Here is a 10,000-nt window from a genome sequence, read left to right on the forward strand (position 1 = left end):
ACTTTATATTACATATATATATATATATATATATATATATATATATATATATATACTATAAGCATATACATATATACATATATAATCACATGGTGTATATACATATAAATAGATAAATACGCATATATATATATATATATATATATATATATATATATATATATATATATATATATATATATATACATACATGCAATATTTTAATTTACATGTATGTATTAACATGCTCTTAACAGCTAGGTTGGTCCATAAGAAGATGAAGTTCGTTACAGCTAAACCAATTCAAGTCGGTTCTAAATACCCGGGTACACTGACCTAAATAGCTCGCACACTCGCTCACGAAGAGTAGGTGAATGAACACTGGTAAGCCTCCTTATTGTCTGTCTGCTGGCGGAAGGTTCTCTTGGAACAGACAAAACGATGGAAACCAATTTTAGAGACATGGGGCACAGGCTCAAGTTTGACTACATTTGAGTTCCGTCACCATGTCACGTGATAATTCCTAACTTTATAATCCACTGCATTTTGAGCGATGGGTGTGACAACTTTGTTTGTGTATACGTACTAAGTACTTGCGTGTGTTCCTGGGCGAGGGCGTGTGTTTGTGGGCGCGGGCGTGTGTTCGTGGGTGCGGGCACGTGTGTAGGCGTGGGCGTGAACGTATGTATAAGTATATGTGTGTATGCACCTGTTTCCTCGTGGACACATCCTGCGAGGAACCCAAGTGAATCGCTATTTTATAACAATTTTAGCTGCCAGGTGATGTCACACATTAAATATGAAGACACTTATATCAATCAACACGTTGACACCAGGAGTCCGTGTAGACAGGGAGTGTCCATAGTGGTTTGATAGTTTGATTAAGATGCGCTTTTATCTCTCAACTATAAAAACATCTGCGTTAGAAGGAAAATGCGGAGTACGAAAAACTACTGATGACTTACAGAGGAGGAAATTCCGCAGATAAGAAAGACAACGATAAATGAAGGCTCCTCTGCATGACAAACTTGTTTGATCATCACGAGGGACTTTCTATGTTTAGCAGATTTTTTTCCGAGGATTTAAGAATACACACAGATATACTCGGAATCTACATATCTATCGGTTCATCTGTCCATCTATCTATCCATCAATTTATCCATTTATCTACTTATCCATCTATATATCCATATATTCATCCATCTATTCATCTATCTATCCATCTATTCATCTGTCTATATATGTATCTATATATCGATCTATCTACCCATCTATCTATCCATCTATCTATCCATCTATCTATGTATTCATCTATCCATCTCACAATCTATACCTACATTTTCCTTATGTATATTAATCTATTTGCATGTACGCGCATATAAGGAACACAAATATACAGTATATTTTGTGGGGGAGGGGGTTGCCTGTGTCTGTGGAGGGGGGGGTGCCTGTGTGTGTGCTTGTCTGTGAGTGTGTGCGCTTGTCTGTATCTGTGTGTGCTTGTCTGTGAGTGTGTGTGCTTGTCTGTGAGTGTGTGTGCTTGTCTGTGAGTGTGTGTGCTTGTCTGTGAGTGTGTGTGCTTGTCTGTGTGTGTGTGTGCTTGTCTGTGAGTGTGTGTGCTTGTCTGTGAGTGTGTGTGCTTGTCTGTGAGTGTGTGTGCTTGTCTGTGAGTGTGTGTGCTTGTCTGTGAGTGTGTGTGCTTGTCTGTGAGTGTGTGTGCTTGTCTGTGAGTGTGTGCTTGTCTGTGAGTGTGTGTGCTTGTCTGTGAGTGTGTGTGCTTGTCTGTGAGTGTGTGTGCTTGTCTGTGAGTGTGTGTGCTTGTCTGTGAGTGTGTGTGCTTGTCTGTGAGTGTGTGTGCTTGTCTGTGAGTGTGTGTGCTTGTCTGTGTGTGTGTGTGCTTGTCTGTGTGTGTGTGTGCTTGTCTGTGTGTGTGTGTGTGTGTTTGTCTGTGTGTGTGTTTGTGTGTTTGTCTGTGTGTGTGTTTGAGTGTTTGTCTGTGTGTTTGTCTGTGTGTGTGTTTGTCTGTGTGTGTGTTTGTCTGTGTGTGTGTTTGTCTGTGTGTGTGTTTGTGTGTTTGTCTGTGTGTGTGTTTTTGTGTGTGTGTTTTTGTGTGTTTGTCTGTGTGTGTGTTTGTCTGTGTGTGTGTGTTTGTCTGTGTGTGTGTGTCTGTGTGTTTGTCTGTGTGTGTGTTTGTCTGTCTGTGTGTTTGTCTGTGTGTGTGTTTGTCTGTGTGTGTGTTTGTCTGTGTGTGTGTTTGTCTGTGTGTGTGTGTGTGTTTGTCTGTGTGTGTGTGTGTGTTTGTCTGTGTGTGTGTGTTTGTCTGTGTGTGTGTGTGTTTGTCTGTGTGTGTGTGTGTGTTTGTCTGTGTGTGTGTGTGTGTGTGTGTGTGTGTTTGTCTGTGTGTGTGTGTTTGTCTGTGTGTGTGTGTGTTTGTTTCAGCTGTGTGTGTGTGTGCTTGTCTGTGTGTGTGTGTGTGTTGTCTGGTGTGTGTGTGCTTGTTGTGTGGTTTGTGCTTGTCTGTGTGTGTGTGTCTGTGTGTGTGTGTGCTTGTCTGTGTGTGTGTGTGTGCTTGTCTGTGTGTGTGTGTGTGCTTGTCTGTGTGTGTGTGTGTGCTTGTCTGTGTGTGAGTGTGTGCTTGTCTGTCTCTGTGTGAGTGTGTGCTTGTCTGTCTCTGTGTGAGTGTGTGCTTGTCTGTCTCTGTGTGAGTGTGTGCTTGTCTGTCTCTGTGTGAGTGTGTGCTTGTCTGTCTCTGTGTGAGTGTGTGCTTGTCTGTCTCTGTGTGAGTGTGTGCTTGTCTGTCTCTGTGTGAGTGTGTGCTTGTCTGTCTCTGTGTGAGTGTGTGCTTGTCTGTCTGTGTGTGTGTGCTTGTCTCTCTGTGTGTGTGTGTGCTTGTCTCTGTGTGTGTGTGCTTGTCTCTCTGTGTGTGTGTGCTTGTCTCTCTGTGTGTGTGTGCTTGTCTCTCTGTGTGTGTGTGCTTGTCTCTCTGTGTGTGTGTGCTTGTCTCTCTGTGTGTGTGTGCTTGTCTCTCTGTGTGTGTGTGCTTGTCTCTCTGTGTGTGTGTGCTTGTCTCTCTGTGTGTGTGTGCTTGTCTCTCTGTGTGTGTGTGCTTGTCTCTCTGTGTGTGTGTGCTTGTCTCTCTGTGTGTGTGTGCTTGTCTCTCTGTGTGTGTGTGCTTGTCTCTCTGTGTGTGTGTGCTTGTCTCTCTGTGTGTGTGTGCTTGTCTGTGTGTGTGTGTGTGTGTGTGTGTGTGTGTGTGTGTGTGTGTGCTTGTCTCTGTGTGTGTGTGTGCTTGTCTCTGTGTGTGTGTGTGCTTGTCTCTGTGTGTGTGTGTGCTTGTCTCTGTGTGTGTGTGTGCTTGTCTCTCTGTGTGTGTGTGCTTGTCTCTCTGTGTGTGTGTGCTTGTCTCTGTGTGTGTGTGTGTGCTTGTCTCTGTGTGTGTGTGTGTGCTTGTCTCTGTGTGTGTGTGTGTGCTTGTCTCTGTGTGTGTGTGTGCTTGTCTGTGTGTGTGTGTGCTTGTCTGTGTGTGTGTGTGCTTGTCTCTGTGTGTGTGTGTGTGCTTGTCTCTGTGTGTGTGTGTGTGCTTGTCTCTGTGTGTGTGTGTGCTTGTCTCTGTGTGTGTGTGTGCTTGTCTGTGTGTGTGTGTGTGCTTGTCTCTGTGTGTGTGTGTGCTTGTCTCTCTGTGTGTGTGTGCTTGTCTCTGTGTGTGTGTGTGCTTGTCTCTCTGTGTGTGTGTGCTTGTCTCTGTGTGTGTGTGTGCTTGTCTCTGTGTGTGTGTGTGCTTGTCTCTGTGTGTGTGTGTGCTTGTCTCTGTGTGTGTGTGTGCTTGTCTGTGTGTGTGTGTGTGCTTGTCTCTGTGTGTGTGTGTGTGCTTGTCTGTGTGTGTGTGTGTGCTTGTCTGTGTGTGTGTGTGCTTGTCTGTGTGTGTGTGTGTGCTTGTCTGTGTGTGTGTGCTTGTCTGTGTGTGTGTGTGCTTGTCTCTGTGTGTGTGTGTGCTTGTCTCTCTGTGTGTGTGTGCTTGTCTCTCTCTGTGTGTGTGCTTGTCTCTCTGTGTGTGTGGGTGGGTGGGTGTGTGGGTATGGGTGTGTGGGTGTGGGTGTGTGTGGGTGGGGGGGTTGTGCGTGTGCGTGTACGCGCGTGTGTGCGTGCGTGTGTGCGTGCGTGTGTGCGTACGTGTGTGCGTACGTGTGTGCGTGCGTGTGTGTGTGCGTGTGTGCGTGCGTGCGTGCGTGTGTGTGTGCGTGTGTGTGTGCGTGTGTGCGTGCGTGCGTGTGTGTGTTCTTTTTTTCAGAGCCACATTGACTTTCTCTTTCAGTTAAGCGTATGGTCGCGAAACCCACGTCGTGCAACATGGTAATCGGTTTGTTTACGGGTCTATATCAAAGCGCTAAAGATTTACCCTAAAGATATTTTAATGCACCGGAGATCTCAGGATATTTTTACATGCAAATAAAAATCCGTTTCTGGAATTCAATCTTAAAATCATAAATCATAATCATTGCCCATGCAATAGAGATATTTCGATTTCAAGATAAATCTCGGGAAGCGCGAGATTTGTCGTGAAGTCAAGCATCCTAGATAAGAACACAGATAAGACAACGTGACACCTTGTTAACATACCTTTACATGAACCGAATTATTATGCAATGATTACCATATGTGCAATTTGTGTTAATTGCAATAATATAGTGAATCGCATATGTGAATCTTGTCAAAAGCGCAGACAAGCATTGTATGGCAGTAAAAGTTCTGGAAAACCGTTATTCGTTACCACGAGCTATCTTGCCGTTACTGTCGATTACAAAATAGTAAATATATCAGTAACATTATGATTATATTAGTGTACATACTAAATCATGTACAAATGAGTAAGAAAGCAGAGATATTTTCGCTTGCAGTAAAATTAGCAGTGAAAGCTGGCGTGAGCTACTGCACGGGAATGTCTTTAGGTGAAATTTAGTCATCTAACTTATCTTTCGCCTAACAACAATATTTCTGTTGTTTACATACAGGTAACAAAAAACTGCCGGTGAAGCGATAGAGTATCATTTAATAGAGTAATCTACTATAAACACGCAACCTAAACTGTCAACATGACGACTGTTAACCTAAACAAAATTTCCAAATAATTAACAGCACATACGGAGATAGCTATCCCCATAACATATATTACTAGTCTGCGACGGGGCTCAAACATATGCCAAATACCTTGAAGATATGTCAAGTAATTTATACATACCTTAGCCGGTGAAATTCACAGTAGAAGTATAAGAAACCCACAGGTGTACTGATGTGGTTTGGCCTTTATGCTCGGTGAGTGGCCCTTCGCACAGCTGTGTTGACAGTAACCACTAACCGAGCATTGTTTCCGCTCAAAGTTTTGACACGTGTACTGACAATGGCCATTGATCGGTATTATTAGATTGTTTACATTTCATTCAATTTTTGCATTCGATTCAAAACTTTATTTGAAGACAAAACGACATTATTCCTCGAAACTAGGCAAGACATGTCTCCAATTCTATCCTATTACTGCATATTACAGAAACGTCTCAGAGACCGAGAGTGTAAAATCCCGCCGAACATATGATTTCCTATTGACAAAGACAAATTATTTTCAGCGTTGGTATTCTTAATGGAAGAGGAAAGAAAATGATGAAGAAGATGTGGCAACGTAAGTGGGTTTGCAAATTGTGTTAACTCGCTCTCTTTCTAATATGTACTACATCTCGCCGACGGCATACTAACTTACCGTTCCTGTGCCGTAGAGTTCTCACATGTTTTCATACTTCATTCAAATGTGTCTGGATGATGTATATATATATATATATATATATATATATATATATATATATATATATATATATATATATATACATATGTGTGTGTGTGTATGTGTATGTGTATTTACATATATACACATACCTATATACATATACTTGTATATATGTATACACAAATATACATAGATTGCAATAAATATAGATATGTATACATACATATACACATCTGTGTACAAGTATAATACGTATTATACACACCGTCTCGTCAAAATTATTATGCGCACCGCATCAACAGTATTCTATCGTGTTGATGACCAGTTTTATCTTCTAAGCTGTAAATATTCCCACATATATTTAAACCTTTTTGTATTCTTCGTGGATTGTGTTTTACATTCCTTTACTATACTACTTTTATTTACCGAACCGTAAATTACATATAAGTCCAAATGACCCTATTTAACCTTAAATTGCCTTTTAAATGCGTACTTAAATTTCCGCCAAGATTATTCGTGCAGAGTTATTAGTACTACACCTTTCGTTGGTGGCACATGATAAAAGTAGTATATCTTGCATATAATATACGAACAAAAGTGTTTTATCGCATATCTCAGGGCCTGGATACGAGCTCTATGACATTAGTGCTCGTATCGTGCTACGATTGAACGAAATCCAGTTAATGAAACAACATATTGCATAAAAGTAGGTGTCAATTCCAGGTATGTAAAGAATATTAACAGAAAAAAATAAAAGAAACATAATTTTTTCAGTTGCTTAAATAGTTTCAACTCCAAGTCAACACCTGGATTTTGTTGTTGCACTGATAAAAAAGACAGTTTTGCAATATCTCTACATGCTAGAGTGCCATAGAAAACCGTTATGGTAGAGGCTGGTCCTACTGCTATCAACGGACCTTGAAACACTGGATCACGAGCTCATAGACCGGTTCAGCCTCTATCAGGATCCCTGACCGGTTAAGGTGTCCAGATTAACTTACATGACGAAGAGGAAAAGTCTTACCTGAGCAAAGGAACATCAAATATTTCGTATAATCGTGCATATTTTTTTTAGTGTAATGTAATAGATAATGTAAGATTAATTAAAAGTCGTGAAAATCCTCGGTATCTATGATTTATATGTTCTGCCAAAAATGTACGATCAAAACCAAATCATCTAGGCTAGTAAGGCGCTTTATCAAGGTGCATGTCTTGTGTTACGTGTATTACAGGTTATGGGCGAGTTGAATTGTTCTCTATATCATAAATCGGCATTAATATTTAAGAATCATCGATATTCGTTTGATATTGCAGTTAAATGAATATTTTGTCGTGTATATAGTCTTTTGAAAAGAACTGTGTGCCTCATTTTCTTTCTATGCCTCTTCCTCCTCGATTACTTCAAATTATGCTTAAAAAGAGTAATTATATTTTTCAAATCACTCTTTACTCACACACACATATGTATATTAATGTAAATGAATATATATATACATATATATATATATATATATACATATATATATATATTTATTTACGCATTCCTTCATTTATTTACACACACACACATGCATACACATGAACACATACGCTTATATATATACATATATATATATATATATATATATATATATATATATATATATATATACTTATTTATCTATTTATTCATCCAGACACACATATATATGATATATATATATATATATATATATATATATATATATATATATATATATACATATATATATACATATATGTATATATATATATATATATATACTGTATACACACACACACACACACACACACACACACATATATATATGTATATATATATATTTATATATATACATATATATATAAATATATATATATATAATGTACGTATATATATATATATATATATATATATATATATATATATATACACACATACATATACATACACACACACACACACACACACACACACACACACACACACACACACACACACATATATATATATATATATATATATATATATATATATATATATGTATGTATGTATGTATGTGTGTGTGTGTGAGTGTTTGTGTGTATATCTAGATTTATATATGTATATTTATATATATATATTTTTTTCTTTAAGTCTGTGTGTTTGTGTGTAGATTTTCCATAGATCTTACAGCCTGTCTGTTGCCCTTAAGCATTCGCCGAAGTGTAGGCGAATCCCATTCATTTCATAGGCACAAAGACGGCGATGATAAAGTTTTCTTCGTTGTTGTTAATAGGAATAACCAACATGCAATAGGTAGTAGGGGTAGTTTAGGGGAAATATCATAAGAATGTATCATAATAACCAAAATCAGAGGGATACAATATATTCTTTCATCAGAGTGCAGACAAGAAAATGAATAGATTTACAAAAATATATTCATTAACTGAAGAAGACGTAGTATTTGCCTGGGAATAAAATCTGTGAGATTAATCGTACAGTCTGGATAACTACTTCCGCCTTTAACAGTAAAACAAGGTTAATTGGTTGCCATTGCTCATTATAGCAATACCTGGACCCAAACTTACTAGCGTTCGTTTATGTGTTTGTATTTATCCACTAAAGTTTCTACTTCTGTTTATATTTATCCATGGAGGTATAGTCATGTCTACCTTTTGTTTCATTCAGCTTTTGTTCTCGTCACGCAGACGGTTATTGTTCGTATCATATTCAGTAATATTTGCATTGATGTGATATATCAGACAACAAAGGAGGTGATTATGATGATGTCCAGCTTCTTCATGGGAGGTAAAGGCATAGTTTACCCTTATGACCGCATCCCTCGCGTTCCAAATACGTTACAATGACAGTTACGGGATGTGAATGACTCGACGACGTGTGCTAGATCATCAGTATTCCTGCATTCTTTATTCCACGATTGCACAGTATTCAAAGACCATGTGCCAGTGCGTGGAAATGAAAATACTGTCACCAACCGTTTTGATGAGTACAATATAAGGCAGATTAGATATGAACGATCGAATGCATTAATAATTGCATAAACTTATATTAGACACAGGGCCGTGTTCCTGATTTGTAGATGGGATCAGTGAATGAAGACCATAGTTTCATAACGTAGTTTGTTAAATTATACAATATGAGTATATAATAACATAATGCATAATCCGGCATGTCTGCACTGCCCTCATCAGTTCTAATATACGTAAATCAGGTGTGAAAATGATGCAGAGGTAATGAATTTGCACGAATGATCCTCATTTGGCTTATCCATTAATATCCAATTAATACGAATGGCAATGAGTATGTCTAATTCACTGCAGGATTGAGGTCTTCAAGTGCCGTGAGGTTGTACACGGCTGCACAACACTAATTCAGGTCACGCACTGTACGGTGATTGATAGTGTCATATACAAATCGTACTTAGTAGTCTCGGTCTAGATGGTCTCAGGGGATCACTTATCGGCGCTGAATTTGGTATCCTCGTCATATAAGTAAGGTATGTATCCAAATATACTAGGGTTCATTAAGACATATAAGTCGATGTATGTAAATTGATAGATAGGCGGGAAAGTGGCGAGAGAGTGTATGTCTAGATTGTGTGTGTATGTGTGTGTGTGGGTTTTAGACAGTAGATGTGAAACTTACATAGCAATGCTATATCTCTGCATATGAGACTTAACAATGAAACATAACTTGTAAATATCCATCGATAATGACACCGATAATGGATATAAGTAAAAAAAAAACACTTTTGCCGCCAAGTGCCAAGTGTCAGCGCCCTTCACGCCCGCCACCATGGGAAAATGTAGCGGGACGCGGTACTGCAGCGGGAAGTAGCAGCGCTGCCAACGCGATGCAACGCCCTTCATCTCTAGCACCGAGTCTCATGGCTCATTCAACCCCTGAACTTTCTGATATGAATAGAGCTCTAATGGTGGATGCATAATTTTGGTTCGGATATTTAAACTCATTTCAATAATGTTATGGTCCTGAAAATCCTTAGATATTCCGAGTGTTGAGCAACCGGAGACTGCTGCAATTCTGCGTAATCACTGCTGGCGCGCGCAGTGACGTCGCTCGATAACAAAGGAAGCAAAGAAAGAGCCCAAATGAAAATAGAATTCGCGCAAACAAGGGACGGTATTCGCGACCATTCGTTATTTGTATAAACAGTCTGAGAATAAAGATAGATATATGAATAATGGATGATGTGCAGGAGGGAATGATGCAAAGATAAACTATATCGC

At 39.0% G+C, this 10,000-nt stretch overlaps 1 protein-coding gene across 2 annotated transcripts in view; it reads right to left on the reverse strand.

Moving 5' to 3' along the window:
• Positions 1–10,000, reverse strand: part of LOC122247122 (protein D2) — an 89,668-nt gene that overhangs the window by 78,023 nt on the left and 1,645 nt on the right. Inside the window, exon 1 of one of the 2 annotated variants that reach the window (XM_086547802.1) lies at positions 5,216–5,373. The exons of the other annotated variant lie outside the window; for it this stretch is intronic. The gene's annotated coding sequence lies outside the window, so the exon portion shown is untranslated. Of the gene's footprint in view, positions 1–5,215; positions 5,374–10,000 lie in introns of those variants that run through there. 2 annotated transcript variants of the gene reach the window in all.

This window comes from Penaeus japonicus, unplaced genomic scaffold, assembly GCF_977035675.1.
Source record: "Penaeus japonicus unplaced genomic scaffold, GWHDUDI00000001_assembly GWHDUDI00000002, whole genome shotgun sequence".
Taxonomy (NCBI): Eukaryota; Metazoa; Arthropoda; class Malacostraca; order Decapoda; family Penaeidae; genus Penaeus; species Penaeus japonicus.